The sequence below is a fragment of the Artemia sp. Qi Xiang Cuo genome, chromosome 16 (genome assembly GCF_049724085.1).
Source record: "Artemia sp. Qi Xiang Cuo chromosome 16, ASM4972408v1, whole genome shotgun sequence".
Taxonomy (NCBI): Eukaryota; Metazoa; Arthropoda; class Branchiopoda; order Anostraca; family Artemiidae; genus Artemia; species Artemia sp. Qi Xiang Cuo.
The window spans coordinates 6,992,255-7,010,273 of NC_142809.1; the positions used below are offsets into that span (position 1 = coordinate 6,992,255).

An 18,019-nucleotide genomic window follows, 5' to 3' on the forward strand; every position below is an offset into this window, starting at 1 on the left:
AACACCTCTCTTTAATTGCTTTGGAATGGCAGAGGCATAGTGACAAAAGATAATGATTGCCACTAGAATATATTTTTAGGGTGTACTGTGACGCCGTTGAATCGTGTCTAGGGTTAAAAGATCAGTTTGCATTATATGCAGAGGGGAAAAGGCTTTAGTTTGTCAATATTGTTGGCCACGAAGCCTGTGATTCCGATGCAGTGTGTAACTCGGTTCATTTTCTAGATACTCTTTTGCATTTTTTAATGTACCGCCACCTATGTCAGAGGCAACTTTAGAAAACGTTGTGGGTGAACTTAGACCTCCCACTTCACCAATATTTTCATAGACATGTTTTAAAACTTCATCCATTTTGATCGCAAACACGTAGTGTAATGTCCACTCCCCTTTTGCACAATGGAGGGTGGTGCTTGTGACGGTGAGTTGATATCAATATGTCTTCGCTTTTGCTAGCCGTCACTGGTGTTATCAATTCGTTGCTGCTGCTACTAGGAGTGCTAGTATTTTCCAAGATTGATTTTAAATATTCTTCTTCTTCTCCTTCTTTTTTAAATGGTGTTGTTCTTGTTAGAGGGCTGGCACCTCTACTATATTCTCTTAATTTATTTAGAATTTGCTTATTGCCAATAAGACTTTTGGGAAAGCTTGATGTATTTAGAAAGGTGTATAGATTATTGTCAATTGATAAAAGTCCTTTACGATTTGTAACCATATCACAAATTAAATCGAGTAGATTATAACTTTTTCCCTGAATTATAATTCGTTTCCCAGTGCTATCAGCTTGAACTTGATAATCATCACCACCACTTTCCGACATGAGATATGTTAATACTCTTTTACTCGGTTCTCGATAGGTAACTGGTACTAGGTTTCCAATTGATGTGACCATTGAATCTGATTCCTACTCATTTGATTGTGCTGCTGAATATTGAGGAGATGTTTCCTGTTTGGGGGGATCTGTGACGGCGACGGTGACGGGTCTCTCACGATAAGGGCTATGTTTGTCCACTCGACGCAGTGCATCTTGAAGTAAAACTAGCTTTTTATCATCGGCAATATTTTCATAATTAATGAATTTTCTTAGATTGTCTTCAAAGTGTTCCACGGGTGAGAGAACAAGTTCTATTGCAGTCAATTTATAGGGTTTAGCCATCTAGAGATAACTGTTTATAAGTCCTGCGATTATTGGCAGTAAAATTGTAAAAAGCTACCGCCCGCTTGGAAAAGATGTTTTCTTTTAAAAATTTTTCTTTGTTTTTGCCAAGGCACGTACAGTGGAACGATGTTGCTTTGTCTGTTGTCAAACACCTTCTGAGCCAAGGCACGTACAGTGGAACGATGTCGCTTTGTCTGTTGTCAAGCACCTTCTGACAAGTGCACATTGCCCTCAGTTAAATCTAAACAAAGTTCAGATGTTAGATTAATAAATTCTTTGCAAACATCATGTTTGAGTATGGCTTGCCTGAGTGGGGGTTTTGAAGTGCCTAGAACGGAAAATAAGTGTCTATTTTCGTTTAGTTTCTTCAATGTCATGATGGCAACTAATAGCCTTTTCTACTCTTCACCGGAAGATATATAGTAATTTCTTTGTCGAAAATATCTGTGACTACACGTAGATCCTCGGGTGTATTCTGATTAAGATTTAGCAAAATGTACCCATAGGGCTTATTGGTCCCCTGAGTGTACTCTGAAAGTAGAAATTTGGTAGCACCTGGATATATTTGCTTATTGAGAGTTATTAAAGAACTAGAATCACAAACAACTCGGTAGATAATATAGATGGTGCAATTCAAAGCAAGGGTTCTCATGCACTTGCTCTGGTGAAACAGATTTTGCAGAACTAGGGTTATGGAAATGTGTTCATGATGAGAGCGAACGGTAAACAATTGTAGCACTTCCTGTGAGAACTGTTCAATCGATTCAGCTAAATAATCAATAGTCAGCCATGAGTTTGACTCAATACTATTGAAAACTTCAAGTCCCCGTGTAAATTGTATTGACATTGGACGTGGCAGTGGCAATAGCTTTTATTTGGTCGTAGGACTCTTGCGAAATACTATAGCAATAGTAAATTTTCTCTTATTTTACCACAAACATTTTATTATAACTTTTAATAATTGAAACTTACCGTTTCGGTTTGCCAGACATTCATGGGCAACAGAAACATGACCTAAGTGGTGTTTTAAATTGACATATACTGCTGTTGACAACAGTTGGACCACAGCTAACTGTAAACCATACTTGTCTAATGAACAAATAATAATTTTCCCTTAGATCTACCTAGTACGTTATTCAATAGCAAGAACAACAAAAACAATATTTTTTATTAACAACACTTTTTGTACAACAATAGCAACAACAACAACAATATTTTTCATTTATTGACTAAAAACAACTTAAAATACAACACGAATAGCAATAACACAGTTGAACAAATTTCTAGACAAAGAATAGAAAAGTAGAATAGAAAACACTATTTAGAACATTTAAAAGATAAGAATCCCGCCCAAGGCCCCCCCCCCTCCGGGGCCGAAGGCGGAAGGCCGGCCGCGGGCGCGACCCCCCACCCCCCGGGAAGCACGGAGAAACAAACTGTATACAATAGGAGCAGCTGTAAAATGATGATGACGGTGATAAATTGTTGTTGCCCCCCCCCCCCACCATTTTTATACTTTTTGAATATTTTTTTTTAGTTTAAGTTAACTTATCCAGACCGAGTTGGTTTCGACAGTCCATACATTCAACTCGATCTGAAATTCGATAGTGGCCGTGGGAGGGTACTTTTACACCATTCTCGAGCACATAGACCTTGTTGAATATACATGACATGGCATTTTTTTTCCACTCTAACAGTATAGTTTCTACACTGTAGAGAGCCAATTGCTAGCACTTTTGCTCTTGGCACTAGACAACTCTCTACACAGTTTCCGTAGACACTCATGTCGAAATTACTGTCTACAAAGTATCTGGGTACCCCGTTGCACGCCTGCTTCATATCCTTGCTGTTTGTTTCAACAAAGGATTCTTCAAGACTGGGGAACATTCAATTGGATATTAAATCGTTCCTTAACTCCGACTTTAACATTAAAAGTTGATTGGGGGACTGACGTTTCACCAACTCGGGGTAGAGGGACTCATTCCAGTTGGTGTAGTCCATCCGCAAGCTGATGTGCACCCCATTTTCCAAATCATTTAAAAAGTCCACAGTTTTAACTTTTAACAACAGAGAATCTGTGTCCCCATAGTAAACTTGAACCTCCCCCTTCCTTGGCCATTGTACCTTGCACATATGGTAAAAGAACGACAACATGAGTTTTTTAGAAATTTCCAGTACTGAACTGCCCCTGCTATATTCTTGTTCAGAACATAATTTCTCTTTTTTCTATGTAGAAGAACCATATTCGGTTCTATGCTCATTAATGTTGTAAAATTGGGATCGGTAAGAATTCGTGCACATTCTTTGGGACATGTTACGAAGTCACAACGTGATCCGTTTCGTACGCTTTCACACATTTTTCCGAAAGCTGAATTTAAAGTACCAAGGACACCTAAAATGAAAACTAATTCATTAAACTTGTCAAGGGCAAACTTACACAGCCATATACGTCTTAAATTAGTGTGAAAAACCAATAATTCATTTTTGAAGGAGAAAGGTTGCCAGTTTACATAATGTATTCCAATATGAAAGTTCGTTACCAATTTCAAAATAAAGAACGTGTGCTGTTAAACAGCAGAAAATGAGCAAAAAATAAATAAATCAGCATATAGCCTTAGAAAGTGTTGTTTTCTTGTATGTTCTGGTAAAATATAATCGCAACCTAGTTCAGCAAAGCTCTTTTCTTTGAAAAATTCTTCTTGAATGCTTCTTGAAAAAGAGCTTGGCTAAACTAGGCCTAGTATTGATGTTACTAGGATTTTCGGCACTCCGGGATCTTTTCACCGTGAAGTAGTTTTAAAGTAAACATTAATCATTCTAAAAGTATGTATCAATATATAGGCTGCCCTATTTGTAGTTTTTCGGACTTAATGCCTTTCTCTGATAGCCTACCTTATGTAGGCTAAGGTAAGACACCTAGTAGGCTGTGTGATTTGCTTGAATATTTTGATATAAATCTACCTCATAGTTATTATACAATAGTAGCATATACCTTTTATGCTTTTCCACTCAGGACACAGAATTTAAAAGAGAAGATCAACGAAATACTACCGGATTCGAGGAAACATACTTTAACCGGACTCTGCGAAACAAGATGGGTGGAGCGCAACGATTCAGTCTTGCCTTTTCTTCAGCTGTACCGACCAATCCTGCGATCCCTGGAAGCTCTTGAAGAGAATGTACATGCAAAAACTTCTGCAAAAGTGGCGCAGTTGCTGGACACGATGAACCAGTCGCAATTTGTTGTGTGTCTCCATGTGGTCAAAGAGCTTTTCTGCCATACGCTTCCATTGTGCAAGACTCTTCAGTCAGTTGACTGTGATTCGGCAGCTGCATGCAGGCACGTGGAAACTGTCCTTTCAAAAACAAAAGAAATGCGAGGAAATGCTGCTACTGCTTTCACGTCTATTTTCGACGAAGCTCAGCTTTTTGCCAGCGACTTAGGACTGGAGATGACTCGTCCAAGGACGAGAGGTGGCCGGAGTATGCATGCAGACGATCCAGACCTTCTCAACCACTATAGAACCTCGCTCTTTATTCCTTTCCTGGACCACTTCACTTCCGAGCTGAAACAACGATTTGTGCTTCACCAGAAACTGCTGTCAAATCTCAGCGTCCTTTCTCCTGCCAAAATTGTTTCTGTCGATCTGAAGGCATTAAACCTGGAGTCGTTGGTTGAATTGTATGGCGATATTTTTCCCGAGCGAAACTGTCTGAAGCAAGAAATTCAACTATGGCGCATCAAGTGGGAGAAGGTTCCGGTATCAGAGAGGCCTACTTGCGCAGTGTCTTCGCTTCAGGCATACGACGCTACCTTTTTTCAAATGGTTTTCTTCTTCTGGCTGTTCTTGCGACGTTACCTGTTAGCACTGCTACTCCGGAAAGAAGTTTCTCAACGCTCAGAAGGGTCAAAACCTGGCTGAGAAATTCAACAGGAGAAGAACGATTGAGTGGCTTAGCCCTCCTTGCAGTCCATAGGGACGTTGACATCTGCCCTGACAAGGTCATCGACATTTTTGCAGGGAAGAAAAATGCCCCTTATAGATACGAAAGTATGCCTAGTGGACGCATCCTCGTTCGCAAGGGGCGGATTAACGGTCTCGAGCTAACGTAATGTTGCTCGAGGATGTTAGACAAAGTCCACGGGAAAAAATCGGGTAACCCCCCCCCCCACGAACGAAAATCCTGGATACGGCCCTGTTTATCATAATCAACATCTGCCCCCACCCCTCTTGCAATTCATAGGATTTACTCTAGACACTATGGCGGGAATAAAAAAAGTATCTTTTTCAGCGAAACCTTTGCTAAGCTGCTAACCTAATTCACGAGAATTTAGCAGGTCGGATGAGAACACTTGTCAGGATTTGATAATTAAATAGCTCAAAAGGAGAGCGTTAAATTCCCTTTGGGAGAAAAAATCATTAGCGGAAAACAAATTAAAATATAAAAACTCACATTAAGGTCTACAGCTTGCATGTGAAGGGCTGTAGGGGGCACATTCCCGCCTTGTATAGAGGCCGTTGGTCTTGAAGGCCCACCATTCTTGCCATAAACGATGACTGTTGCTCTTGAAGGGCCAGCGACTTCACCGTGTTGCGTGTGGAGCATTAGATGGGGCAGCACTTCTCCTTTGGGGTTTTAGGGTTATGGAAGAATCAGCCATTTCCAACCGCTGCATCGGAGTAGCATCTTGGACCCTAGCCCTCTTTTCGGGCGGGGGGGGGGGGGCATTGCTCATAATTGTCCTTAAAAAGATATTAAATTATAGTTTAATTATTTATAGAAAAAACCAGGAATTGTGGGGGGGAGGGGGTAAATTATCCAATTTGGATAGTTCCGTAGGCTACAAATGCATATCATAACTTTTGAAATGTTATAAACTCAAGACACACGGGATATTTAGATATAGGCTTTAAAATAGATAAAAAAAGATCGTTAACCCACAGCTTACAGACCTAAAATTTGCGATCATAGGTAAAAATACTAGCCAATTTACAAATTAAATGGACTCATCCCCTCTCCCCTAAATTAAAGACCTTTCTTTCTAGCCTAATACTATCAAAGTTAAAAACCAGTTTTCACGCTCCCCCCCCCCTGAGAATGTAAAAGACACTTTATCAAAAGAATGATAGAGAATTAAATATAAGCAAAGCATTGAATCGTCAGAAGCTTAATTAACAGCAATCTCTTTCCGCGCGAATGTTGTTTATGAAGCTCCCCTCTCGAGACGCATTCACACACGGTTACGTAGTGAAAAAAAGAGTCTATTTTGAAACAAAGTATAATGTTTTGTTGTCTTTTTTTTGGGGGGGGGGGGAGGGGGCATTTAGATATCAAATTGTTAACACAGTTCTAGCATATAGGCTTTAAATTGGATAAAAAAAAGATCGTTAACACACACCCGCAGCAAATAGGTATAAAATTTGCATCGAGTGACATTTCACTGCGAACAAGTCCAAATAAATTAATACAATCAAAGAAAAAATGCTACCCGGCTTACATTTAATATATTTTATGCTTTACCCAACCATCCCCCCCCCACAATGTGCAAATACATCCTCAGCTTATAGGCTTAAAATTTACATCAAGCAACATTTTCATTGCTAGCTAGCTAGGCTAGCCTAGCCCCCTAATATATTAATATCATCAAAGAAAAATGCTACCTGGGTTAAATTGAATGTATGCTATGCTTTACCCTCCCGCCCCCCACAATGTGCAAATATATATACCCCAAATTTGTTTATAAACTATTATTCATTCTTTTTCATTTTATTAACCAAACTTGACTTTTAAGAAGGCTCCGTATAATGCAACAGTACCGAAATATCTCAATTAATTATTTATAAAATAAACTTACGGCATATAATTGGTTAACAATATTATCAAGATTTTTCATGGTGCTTATTGTTCAATAACTTAAAATGAACTGAAACAATATCGCAGATATACCGTGTAGTTATAGAAATGTTTCCAGAGAAGCCATATTTAAAAACAGAATTGTCTAACAGAATTGTCTAACCTATGATTTTCATCATAGCCTATTACATAAATCTAGATAAAAATTTCTTAGAAACAATAGGTCTTACCGTTAGTGGATCAATAACATTGTCCCGTTAGTATTCAGTGCGCATGTGCATATTCCCCGCAGTATTTCCAAGTTCCCTCACTGGCCTAGAAGGAGACACGTGATCTTGTACTGTTAGACTCGCTCTTATCTGGCAATGTTGTAAACTCCCCCCTGTGCTGGCACTCTCATTCTTACTTACTGCGTCAATGGCGCTGAACTGAAAACGATTTATATTACAAATATTTTCTTTTCCAGTTCTTACAGCATTGAAAATAAAAATAGAATTGCAGTAAATAAATTCTTGAACTGATGTATCTTTCAACAATTAATATCATTATACATCAAATATTCAATATGATGTTGTTTATACTGTCCAAGACTGTTCAAGATGCATATAAATTTCAGTTTGGGTTTGGGGAAAAAAGGGCAGGGGGGCTAGTTGCCCTTAAATCTCTTGACTCTAAAAAGTGAACTAGAACTTACAATTTCCCATCAAATGAGCCCTCTATGAAGTTTATACGAGCATCCCTTTCATATGAACCATACTTACCTTGAAGGCAAAACTTATAACGCCTTCCCCCGGGCCCTGGGGGGTTGTATTGACAGCGGAGTTTTTCTTATCCGACCTTTGATCTATTTTTAACATGAACATTTTGATCAGATGGGGATGGAATAAGGAGGCGTGGGGGGGCTAGTTGCCCTCAGATCTCGTTTGACTATTAAAAAAGTGAGCTCGAACTTTCAATTTCCAACCAAATGAGCCCTCCCTGAAGTTTATACGAGCATCCCTTTCATAAGAACCATATATGCCCCAGGGCATAACTTACAACGCCTGCCCCTTGGCCCTGGGGGGTGATGTCGACACCTGAGTTTTTATTATCTGACTTTTGAACAATTTTTAACTTAATGGCTATCTCGAAAATTTTTATCAGATACATTTGGGGAAAAAGGTGGGTGGGGGGCTAGTTGCCCTCCAATCTCTTTTGACTCTCAAAAACTGACCTAGAACTTTCAATTTCCAATCAAATAAGCCCTCTATGAAGTTTTTACAAGCATCCCTTCCATAGGAACCATACATTCCCCCAGGGCATAACTTACAACGCCTGCCCGCGGGCCCTGGGGGGCTATGTCCGCCTCGGAATTTTCGTTTTATGCTCTTTCAACTATTTTTAAAAAAAATGGCTATCTCAAAGTTCTAATCGGGTTGGTTTGAAGAAAAAAGGGCGTGGAAGGGGGAGGGGAGGTGCCCTCCAATCTCTTTTGACTCTTAAAAAGTGAACTAGAACTTTCAATTTTCAATCAAATTAGCCCTCTTTGAAGTTTATACGAGCATCCCTTCCATAAGAACCATATATGTCCCCAGGGAATAACTTACAACGCCTGCTCCCGGGCCCTGGGGGGTTGTGTCGGCACCTGAGTTTTTATTATATGATCTCTGAACTATTTTTAACAAAATGGTTATCTCAAAATTGTTATCGGATGCATTTGGGAAAAAAGGGCGAAGGGAGGACTGGTTACCCTCCAATATCTTTTGACGCTTAAAAGGTGAACTAGAACTTTCAATTTCCAATCAAATGAGCCTTCTCTGAATTTTATACGAGTATTCCTTCCATAAGAACCATATTTGCCCCCAGGGCATAACTTATAACCCTTGCCCTGAAGACTGTGGGGGAGTGTCCGGCTCAGAGATATAATGTCTAGAACTTTCAACTATGTTAAAAAAAATTGCTATCTCAAAATTTTGACTGGATGTGTTTGGGGAAATGATGGGCGTGGAAGGGATATTAGTTGCCTTCCAATCACTTTCGACTATTAAAAGGGCGACTATAAAAGGGCACTAGCCATTTAAATTTCCAATCAAATGAGTCCTTTTTGAAGTTTCTACGACAACGCTTTCTTTAAAAACATTAGATTTTCCCCAGGGCATAACTTACAACCCTTGCCCTGAAGGCTGTGGGGGGGGGGGGTTTCATCCTCAAAGACCTGATTTCCCAAATTTTTAACTACGTTGAACAAAACGACTATCTAAGAATTTTGATTGGACGTGTTTGGGGAAAAGGTGGGAGTGAGGGGGGGGGGGGTTAATTGCCCTCCAATCACTTTTGACTATTGAAAAGGACACTAGCCCTTTCAATTTCCAATCGAATGAGTCCTTTTTGAAGTTTCTACAACAAAGCTTTCTATGAAAACCTTATATACCCCCAGGGCAGAACTTACAGCCCGTGACCCTTAAAAAGGGCACTAGAGCTCTCGATTTCCAATCGAATGAGCCCCCTTTGAAGTTTATATGACGACCCCTTTGATATGAAGTGCCTCTTGAAAAAAAAAATATAATAAAATAAAACATTGGAGCCATATGGCCTTTACTATAGGAAACGCTATAGTGTTGCCTCTGATAAAAGACTGAGTAAGTTAAAACAGGTTTGTTAGTTAAAGCTGGGCACGGGTCACGGGTTCGATCCCTGGCGTGGCCAGTTATTTGGTTTGGGACGCGGGTCAGTGGTGTGACTCTATAAGTTCGACCAGAATCAACCCAACTCTAAATGGGTACCTGGAGAAATGTGGGAAGGTTAACTAGAAAGATGTGGGAAATCACAGGATGGGTGGCCCCCAGCCCCCCATTGCACTTCCTGGCTGAAGGGCCAAGAAACGGAGATCAGCACCGCCGGTTTGGACCTTAAGGATCTAGTGCCGTCATACAAACAACTAAAAAATTATTTAAATAAAACACAATTATTTACATAAACAATAGGCCTACTGAAAGGTCACTATTATACATCCACAAACAGTGATCCCAAGATTTAGGTTGAGATTCAACAAATACACTTTTCACAAGAAGGCATCTCTCTGGGTATCCACTGACTAAAAAATCTCTCTTCATCTTGAGGATTGAGTATTCTATGAGGATATTTTAGGACACCCAAATTCTTCTAAATTTAAAAGAGGAATATTTGCCTAGCACTTTTCAATTAATTTCTTAATTATTTTCTTGGGTTTATGCATATCCCACACAGGGTATTTCACAAGGTTCTTTTAAAAGCCCTTGACTGTCAGTCAATTTCAGAAGGCTTTTAAGTTCAATTTTCTTTGAATTAGGCCCTTTTTACTTTATATTTTGATGGTTTTAAACGAATTCTTTCTGTATTTTCATGATTTGTTTCATATTTTTATTATTTTTTTGGGTTTATGCATATGCCACACAGACTATTTCACAAGGTTTTTTTCAATAGGTCTTGGCTGTCACTGAATTTCGGAAAGCTTTTAAGTTCAACTTTCTTTGAATTAGGTCTTTTTACTTTATATTTTGAGGGGTATAACCAAATTGTTTTCTATATCTTAATATATGCTTCATATTTTAATTATTTTCTTGGGTTTATGCATATCCCACACAGGGTATTTCACAAGGTTCTTTTAAAAGCCCTTTGCTGTCAGTCAATTTCAGAAGGCTTTTAAGTTCATCTTTCTTTGAATTATGCCTTCTTGTTTTATATTTTGATAGTTTTAACCAAATTTTGTTCTGTATTTTTAAGAATTGTTTCATATTTTATTATTTTCTTGAGTTTTAGCATATCCCACACAGATTATTTCACAGGTTCTTTTCGAGAGCCCTTGACTGTTGCTCAATTTCAGAAGGCTTTCAAGTTCTCTTTCTGTGTATTAGGCCTTTTTGCTTAATATTTTGATGGTTTTAATCGATTTTTTCTGTATTTTAAGATTTGTTTCATATTTTTATTATTTTCTTCGGTTTATGCATAGTCAACTCGGGTTTTTTTCAAAAGTCATTGCTTATCATTCAATTTCAGAAGACTTTTAAGTTCAACTTTTTTTTTTAATTAGGCGTATTTGCTTTATTTTTTTAAGTTTTTGACCTTTTTTTTTTTTTTTTTTTTTTTTTTGGATTTATCAAACTCAGATTTTGGGAGCTAGCCATAGAACACTAACCCTTTGTATTGCTTGAGGATTTGCCATATTAGCCCTACTTTTTTCTTGGATTATATTTTTTTTTAAACTTACTTAACTTCCAAATTTCTTTGACTATAACCATTTTTTACATTAGATTTTTAAGGTTTTAATCAATTGTTTCATTTTTATTAAGATTCGTTTGATATTTTTTTAATTTTTTCGGGTTTATGCATAACTCACTCGAGTATTTTTCGCAAGTCATTACTTATTACTCAATTTCAGAAGATTTTCAAGTTCATTTTTCTTTGAATTAGGCTTTTTTGCTTTATATTTTGATCGTTTTAACCATTTTTTTTATTTTTGGATTGATTAAACTCAGATTTTGGGAGCTTTTAGAGTTTTAGAGTTTTACCAATATTTTCACTTTGTTCCTCTTTTAAGAGTCTATAACTATGGTACATTAATGGCATCTACTTTGGGTCAATTAAAAATTACAGGCTATGATGGCATTTCAAATGTGAAAGTTGTGAAAATTCCCACTTCCTTGGTGTGTGAACTACAAACAGCAAATTTTTCTTGGTGTCCCGGTATATAATAAATAAAAAAACAGGTTTTTTTAACTGAAAGTAAGGAAAAACATTAAAACTTAAAACGAACAGAAATTATTCCGTACATGAAAGGGGCAGTCCCCTCCTCAACGCCTTGCTCTTTAGGCTAAAGTTTTTTATTGTTTAAAAAAATAAAGTTGTGAGACAGAGTCAAACTTTAGCGTAAAGAGCAAGGCACAGAGGAGGGGACAGCCCTTTTCATATACAGAAGAATTTCTGTTCGTTTTATGTTTTAATGTTGCTCCTTACTTTCAGTTAAAAAAACTTGTTTTTTTATTTGATTTTCAAACGTTTTTGAATTGATGCAGGTTTTGATTTTGGCTCACCATACATGAATAATTAAAACATAATTTGCATATTAATTGTACTTTTATTTGGTTAAATGGCTTTCTTGAAAGCTGTTTAATTTTATTTATGAACGTTTTCATTAGTAATAAATATATGTAACTTACAAACTAACTTACATAACAAACTTCTATATTCATATATTTCTTATATGTATATTAGGGGATTCACCCCCTAGTCAATATCTCGCTCTTTACGCAAAAGTTCGAATTTTGTTGCAATTCTTTAAAAATTACCCTTAAACACAAAGGCTGTTAATTAGAATAAATAGCTCTTATGGAAGTAAAAAAAATCTTTGGCTTAAAGAGTGAGGTACTGACTAGGGGGCAAACCAAATCATATATGTAATAATTTCTGTTTTTAAGTTTTCATGTTGCTCCTTACTTTCAGTTGAAAATCTTGTTTTTTTTTTACTTAATTTCTGATCGTTTTTTAAATAATGCTGGGAAATCCGGCGCCCCTTCATAGCAATGTCCCTTCCCCCATGGAAAGATCCTCCCATATAACCCTGTCCCCCCCCCCCTACCAGAAAAAATCGCCCCTGAAAACGTTGTATAATTCCCAATAACCAATACTTTATGTAAACATTGGGTAAAGTTCATAACTTTCAGTCCTCCCTCAGGGCCTTTGGTGGATTAAGTCATCCTAAAAGACATATTTATTATATTTTCGACTATGCTGAACAAAATGTCTATCTCAAAATTTTGATCGGATGACTTTGGGAAAAAATGAGCGTGGGAGAGAGTCAAGTTACCCTCCAGTTTTTGTCACTTGATACGGGTAATATAACTTTTAATTTCCGTTCGAATGAGCCCTCTCGCGACATTCTAGGACCACTGGGTCGATACGATCAGCCCTGGGAAAAAATAAATAAACCTGCATCCGTGATCAATCTTCTGGCAAAAAATACAAAATTCCACGTTTTTCCATATAGTAGTTTAAAACTTCTACAGTAAGATTCTCTGATAGCTTGGAACTGACGGTTTGATTTTCATTAAGGTTCTGTTACTTTTAGAGAGTGTTTTCCCCTTTTTTCAAAAATCAGGCAAATTTTATCAGGTGCATAGCCTTTGAGGAATAAGACTAAACTTGATGAAACTTATATATTTGAAATCAGCATTAAAATTTGATTCTTTTGATGTATCTATTGGTATCAAAATTCCGTTTTTTAGAGTTTCAGTTACTATTGAGCTGGATTGCTCCTTACTTACAGTTTGTTACCACAAACTGTTTGATTATAAATAAAAGTAGCACTATTAGCTTCCTTATTTTATGCTCTTTATAAATATAATGATTGCTTTTCTGACAATGCACTCCAACGCCCTCCCCTCCCCCCTTCGATGATCCCAGCTATAGGCCTAATATATAAAAAAAAAATGAAATTACAGGAACAATGAAATTATTTCTTTATAATGCACTGTATATTTCTATTAATCAGATTATCATTTTTCCTTCTATCCTTATCCACTTTTTTAAATCATTCCAAATACTGCTAATGTTTTTATCCAACAATTATGTTGAAATTTCTTGGCAGGACGTTTTTTGCCAGGTCAAAAATGCAAGAAAACCAGTTAACAAAGAAGACAGCATGTATCACAAGATGCAAATGAAAAGAAAAATATATTATTAGGACTAAATATGAGAAAATTGGGGCGGGGGGGGGGGGGAGTGCATTATCAATAAAGCATCCATGAAATTTGGAAAGAGCATAAAACAAAAAACCTATTGGCACTACTTTTACTTTATTAACATACTTCTTTTAGAAATGGTCAACAACTAAAAGTTTACCCATGTTTTTGACTGCCTTATAACTGGTACTTTACCCTAGAACAAAATGGTTAAAATTAAATTCAGAATTTGGTTACATCTGAGATGAGATTATTCATTCTATATGCGGGTATCAGAAGTTGCAAAACTATTTGAAAAATATTATTAATTATTAAATTAAAAAGGGTAAACACCATAGAGTTATGGCATTTCTAAAGGAAACACTATAATAGAAACAGAGTAGCACCATTTGATTCCCAAAATGAAGTTCTTTCTAAATATAATAACAAAATCTCTAAAAATGTACCCTACCCCCTCTAATGGTCTTAGATATAGCACTAGGCTATATACAATAGAATACACTAAAACCATGGAATTCTTACTTTTGTAAAATGCAGCCCATTTCAATTAATCAGATTATTGGGTTTCCTTCCATTGATATCTACATTTTCAAAACAAAATATTTACCCAGCTGATCTCTATTCTTTTGTAATAAATAAGTACAATGTATAAATAGATAAATACATATCTGTACAATAGATAAATATATTATATAAGCTAGTGCTATATCTAAGATCATTGAAGGCAGGGGTGCATTGCTAGAGTAGGATAATACCCTTGTACTTGGACAGTGTCTAATCTCAGACAAATATTTTGATTTAAATGTATTTTTAATAAACATTGAAAGTATATTCCTAATGTTAGATTCAATACAGATAGTTAGGATTGCATGATGGTTGGGACTGGGTATATTGGCAGACCATAATCTAGACATTTTTAATATTCAAACTCTAACAAAAGTTACTCTTACATCCTAGTCTATTTAAATACAAATTATTCTGCTTCACAACACTCTTAGGTTGAATGACTCCATGATAAGAGTCTGTGATTTAGATAGGCTAATACCCCTAGTACTTGGACAGTACCCAATCTCAGACAAATATTTGGATTAAAATGTATCTCTCATAAGCATGGAAAGTAGGATCCTAATTTTGGATATTATTTAGACAGTTTTAGATGTTGGACTTGCCAAATGGTGGGAACTGGGCTGATTAGGATTAGCTGACTACAATCTACAAATTACATTTAAACCCAAACAAAAGTTACCCTTAAATCCTAGCCTATTTAAATATAATTATTCTGCTTCACAAAACTTGATTTAAATTGAATGTATTCATGAGAGGCTGTGTATGCACTTTTTTCTAGCTTAAGATCTTAAAATTGGGCAGCATTTTCCAAGTTTAAGCTCAAACTTCAAGCATGTGCCTATGATTAGGCTCTAATTTGACTACCAATGCATTTAAAATTGTTAATGTTGCATATGGTTAAAATATTCAAGCTTATCACATACCTGTAAAGAAAATTTAGACAAATTCAATGGTGAAAAGACAAAAGCATAAAGTGTATGTCTGTGACCAGGCTCTACTGTTGACTATCAGTGATTTAACATAGGCTATTTAGTGTTGTAGGTTAGCCTAGCATATATGGTTAAAATATTAAGCTGATCATATACTTCATTAGAAAATTTGGCACTGGTTCATTAAACATAGTCTTTTATATACTGCTAAAGAGTCAAGTTTGGTTAATGCTAATGAAATAAAATAGGGTGAATATATAACAGTTTAGAAACAAATTTGGGCTATATATTTGCACATTAAGGAGGGGTGGGGGTAAAGCATACTATAAATTAAATACATAACCTAACCTAGGCAGCTTCCCCTCCCCCCTAGACCCCAAAAAACAACAATTTAAATATTGTAAACACAATGGAAACTACTCTTTTCATTCCAATTCTTAATACCAGTCTTTGAAATAACCAGTCTGGCAGGTATCTGTCCTACTATCTGTAGCATTTCCAGTTTGACATTCCTTATACAGTATATAAAAGAGTATGTTTAATGCACTAGTACCAAAAATTTAGATAAGCCCAGTTGTGAAATAATCCATTTTGCAGGTGGTGCAATGAAGATTTTATTTTGTCTGGACCAATACATTTTGCCCAATATAACCCAACCCAATTCATTTCTACCCCATGCAACTAAACATAAAATAACTCAATCTTGTAAAATTACATTTGAGTCTAACTTATTAAGAAATAATATTAAGCCCCCCTCCCATCCCCAAACACTGTTATTAAATACAACCCTAAGGGCCACACTGTTGACCCCTTAAAAGTTATTTGCACACAGAGATTTGGTAGGAAATTCTTGTGTGAAAAATGTATAATTTATTTTGAAAAATACTATGCATGAAGGTCTCAGATGCTTTTAGACACTTGTTGAGCGAACAATTCAAAACACAGCTGTTGTACACAAGACTGTACCCAAGGGATGGTTAGGAGGGTTTAAACCCCCCCCCCCCCACCCCCAAATGTTGTCTGACTCATAAAAACATAACAAAAATGGATATAAACTAATTTTTTATACTTTTTACTTACTGCTTATAACCCTGACCTTGAATATTCACTCTTCACTTTCCACAGGAAAAATTTAGAGGCAACAACATTCATAAAATTATATAAAGCTCTTGTCAGACCCCATCTTGACTTTGGCATGTGCCTTGCAGGTCCTTCTTATTGGCAAGATGTAAGGCTCATCAAAAATGTTCAGAGGCAAGCAACAAAGTGCATGAAAAGCCTAAAATCAACTTCATATGAGGATTGCCTCAAGCAACTTAAGCTATCTACCCTTGTCTGCAGACGCATGCATAGCAATATGATGCTGACTTACAAACTTTGAGAAAAAAACTCTACCATCTTTAGCAGCAGTCATAGCACAAGCCATCATTACACAAGAGGACACTCCAAGAAGCTGCCAAAGTTAAGCTCCCAATCGGGAACCCATCAAATGTACTTCTCAAGAAGAGTCATAAACCACTGGAATCAATTGAAGGACTCAACTGTCAGCACTCCCTTGATCCAGTCATTCAAATGCCACCTTGACAAGGAGTGGGAGAAGAGGCAGTGGAGGTTCAATTGGGAGTCATCAACTCAAGAGCACTACAGGTCCAGAGGACCTTAAAGTTCTCAAATGGATTAAGGTGATTAACTTGACTAAGGAAAATGTACATCTGAAAAACATGTTGACATTTGATAAAGCATCAAACATAAAAAAAGACAAAAGAAGGGGGGGGTAAAGTTTATTTCTGATGTAAATGGGAGGTAAGTCTAAACTTTACCCCTACCCTCCTAATGTGCAAATATATACCCTGAATTGGTATATAGGGGTGGGGGTAAAATTCTTTCCAACAACAATGATTATTATATTTGGAAAGAGCATAAAAAAGGCATTGAGTAGTATATTCACCTCATTCATAAGTCAATAATATGATTTGGTAAAAATTTACCCTTTTGGCTATCTTGGAAAGGGGTTATGTTATGAAAATGAAACTTTCAGAGATGGGTTTACAGGCTAAAGTATGTCCTGGGAAGGTATTTAGAAGTACCTAACTCAACTCTTTCTCTCTCTAGAGGGTCCTAACTTTGATGACTTTTAAAAATCTGTATAGGCTATTATAAAAGTGAGACCTTGCAAAATCAATCTTCTACTTAAATAAAGTACAACAAAAGGTAAATATATACCAAATCATACTATTGAGTTAGGAATAAAGCAAATACACCATTTGATGCCTTTTTTTATGCTGATTACAAATATAATAATCATTTCTATCGGAAATAAATTTCAGCCCCCCCCCCTATATATGCCAATTCAGGGTATATATCTCTACATTAAGGGAGGTGGGGGCAAATTTTGTTTCTATATAAAGGGGGGGCTAAAATTCATTTCCGATAGAAATGATTAACTCAATAATATGATTTGGTATATATTTACCAATTTTAGGACCCTCCAGAGGGAGAAGAAGTGGGGATAGGTACTTCAAAATACCCTCCTGGGACACAGTTTAGCCTGTAGACATTCAGGATAAAATTCTGATTCTAAAGGATATATCTATTTATTAGCTATCTCATCAGTGAGTTCAGAAAATTTGCCGCATTTTCTTCAAGATTAATAGTATGGCTTTTTAAGATAGGCTAATGGAATAGGCTAATAAATACCAGTAGTATTGAAGTTGAAGAAAACCAATCAAATAGGCTATTATGCAGAGTACACGGTTTTGATTTTTAAATAATTTCAGATTCTTATTACACCGTATGCCATCTTGCTTGCTAAAAAT

At 36.6% G+C, this 18,019-nt stretch overlaps 1 protein-coding gene across 1 annotated transcript in view; it reads right to left on the minus strand.

Annotated features, from left to right (window-relative positions):
* Positions 1–18,019, minus strand: part of Ho (Heme oxygenase) — a 42,198-nt gene extending 24,179 nt beyond the window's left edge. The window contains exon 1 of the mRNA XM_089102110.1: positions 17,901–18,019. The gene's annotated coding sequence lies outside the window, so the exon portion shown is untranslated. The remainder of the gene's footprint in view (positions 1–17,900) is intronic.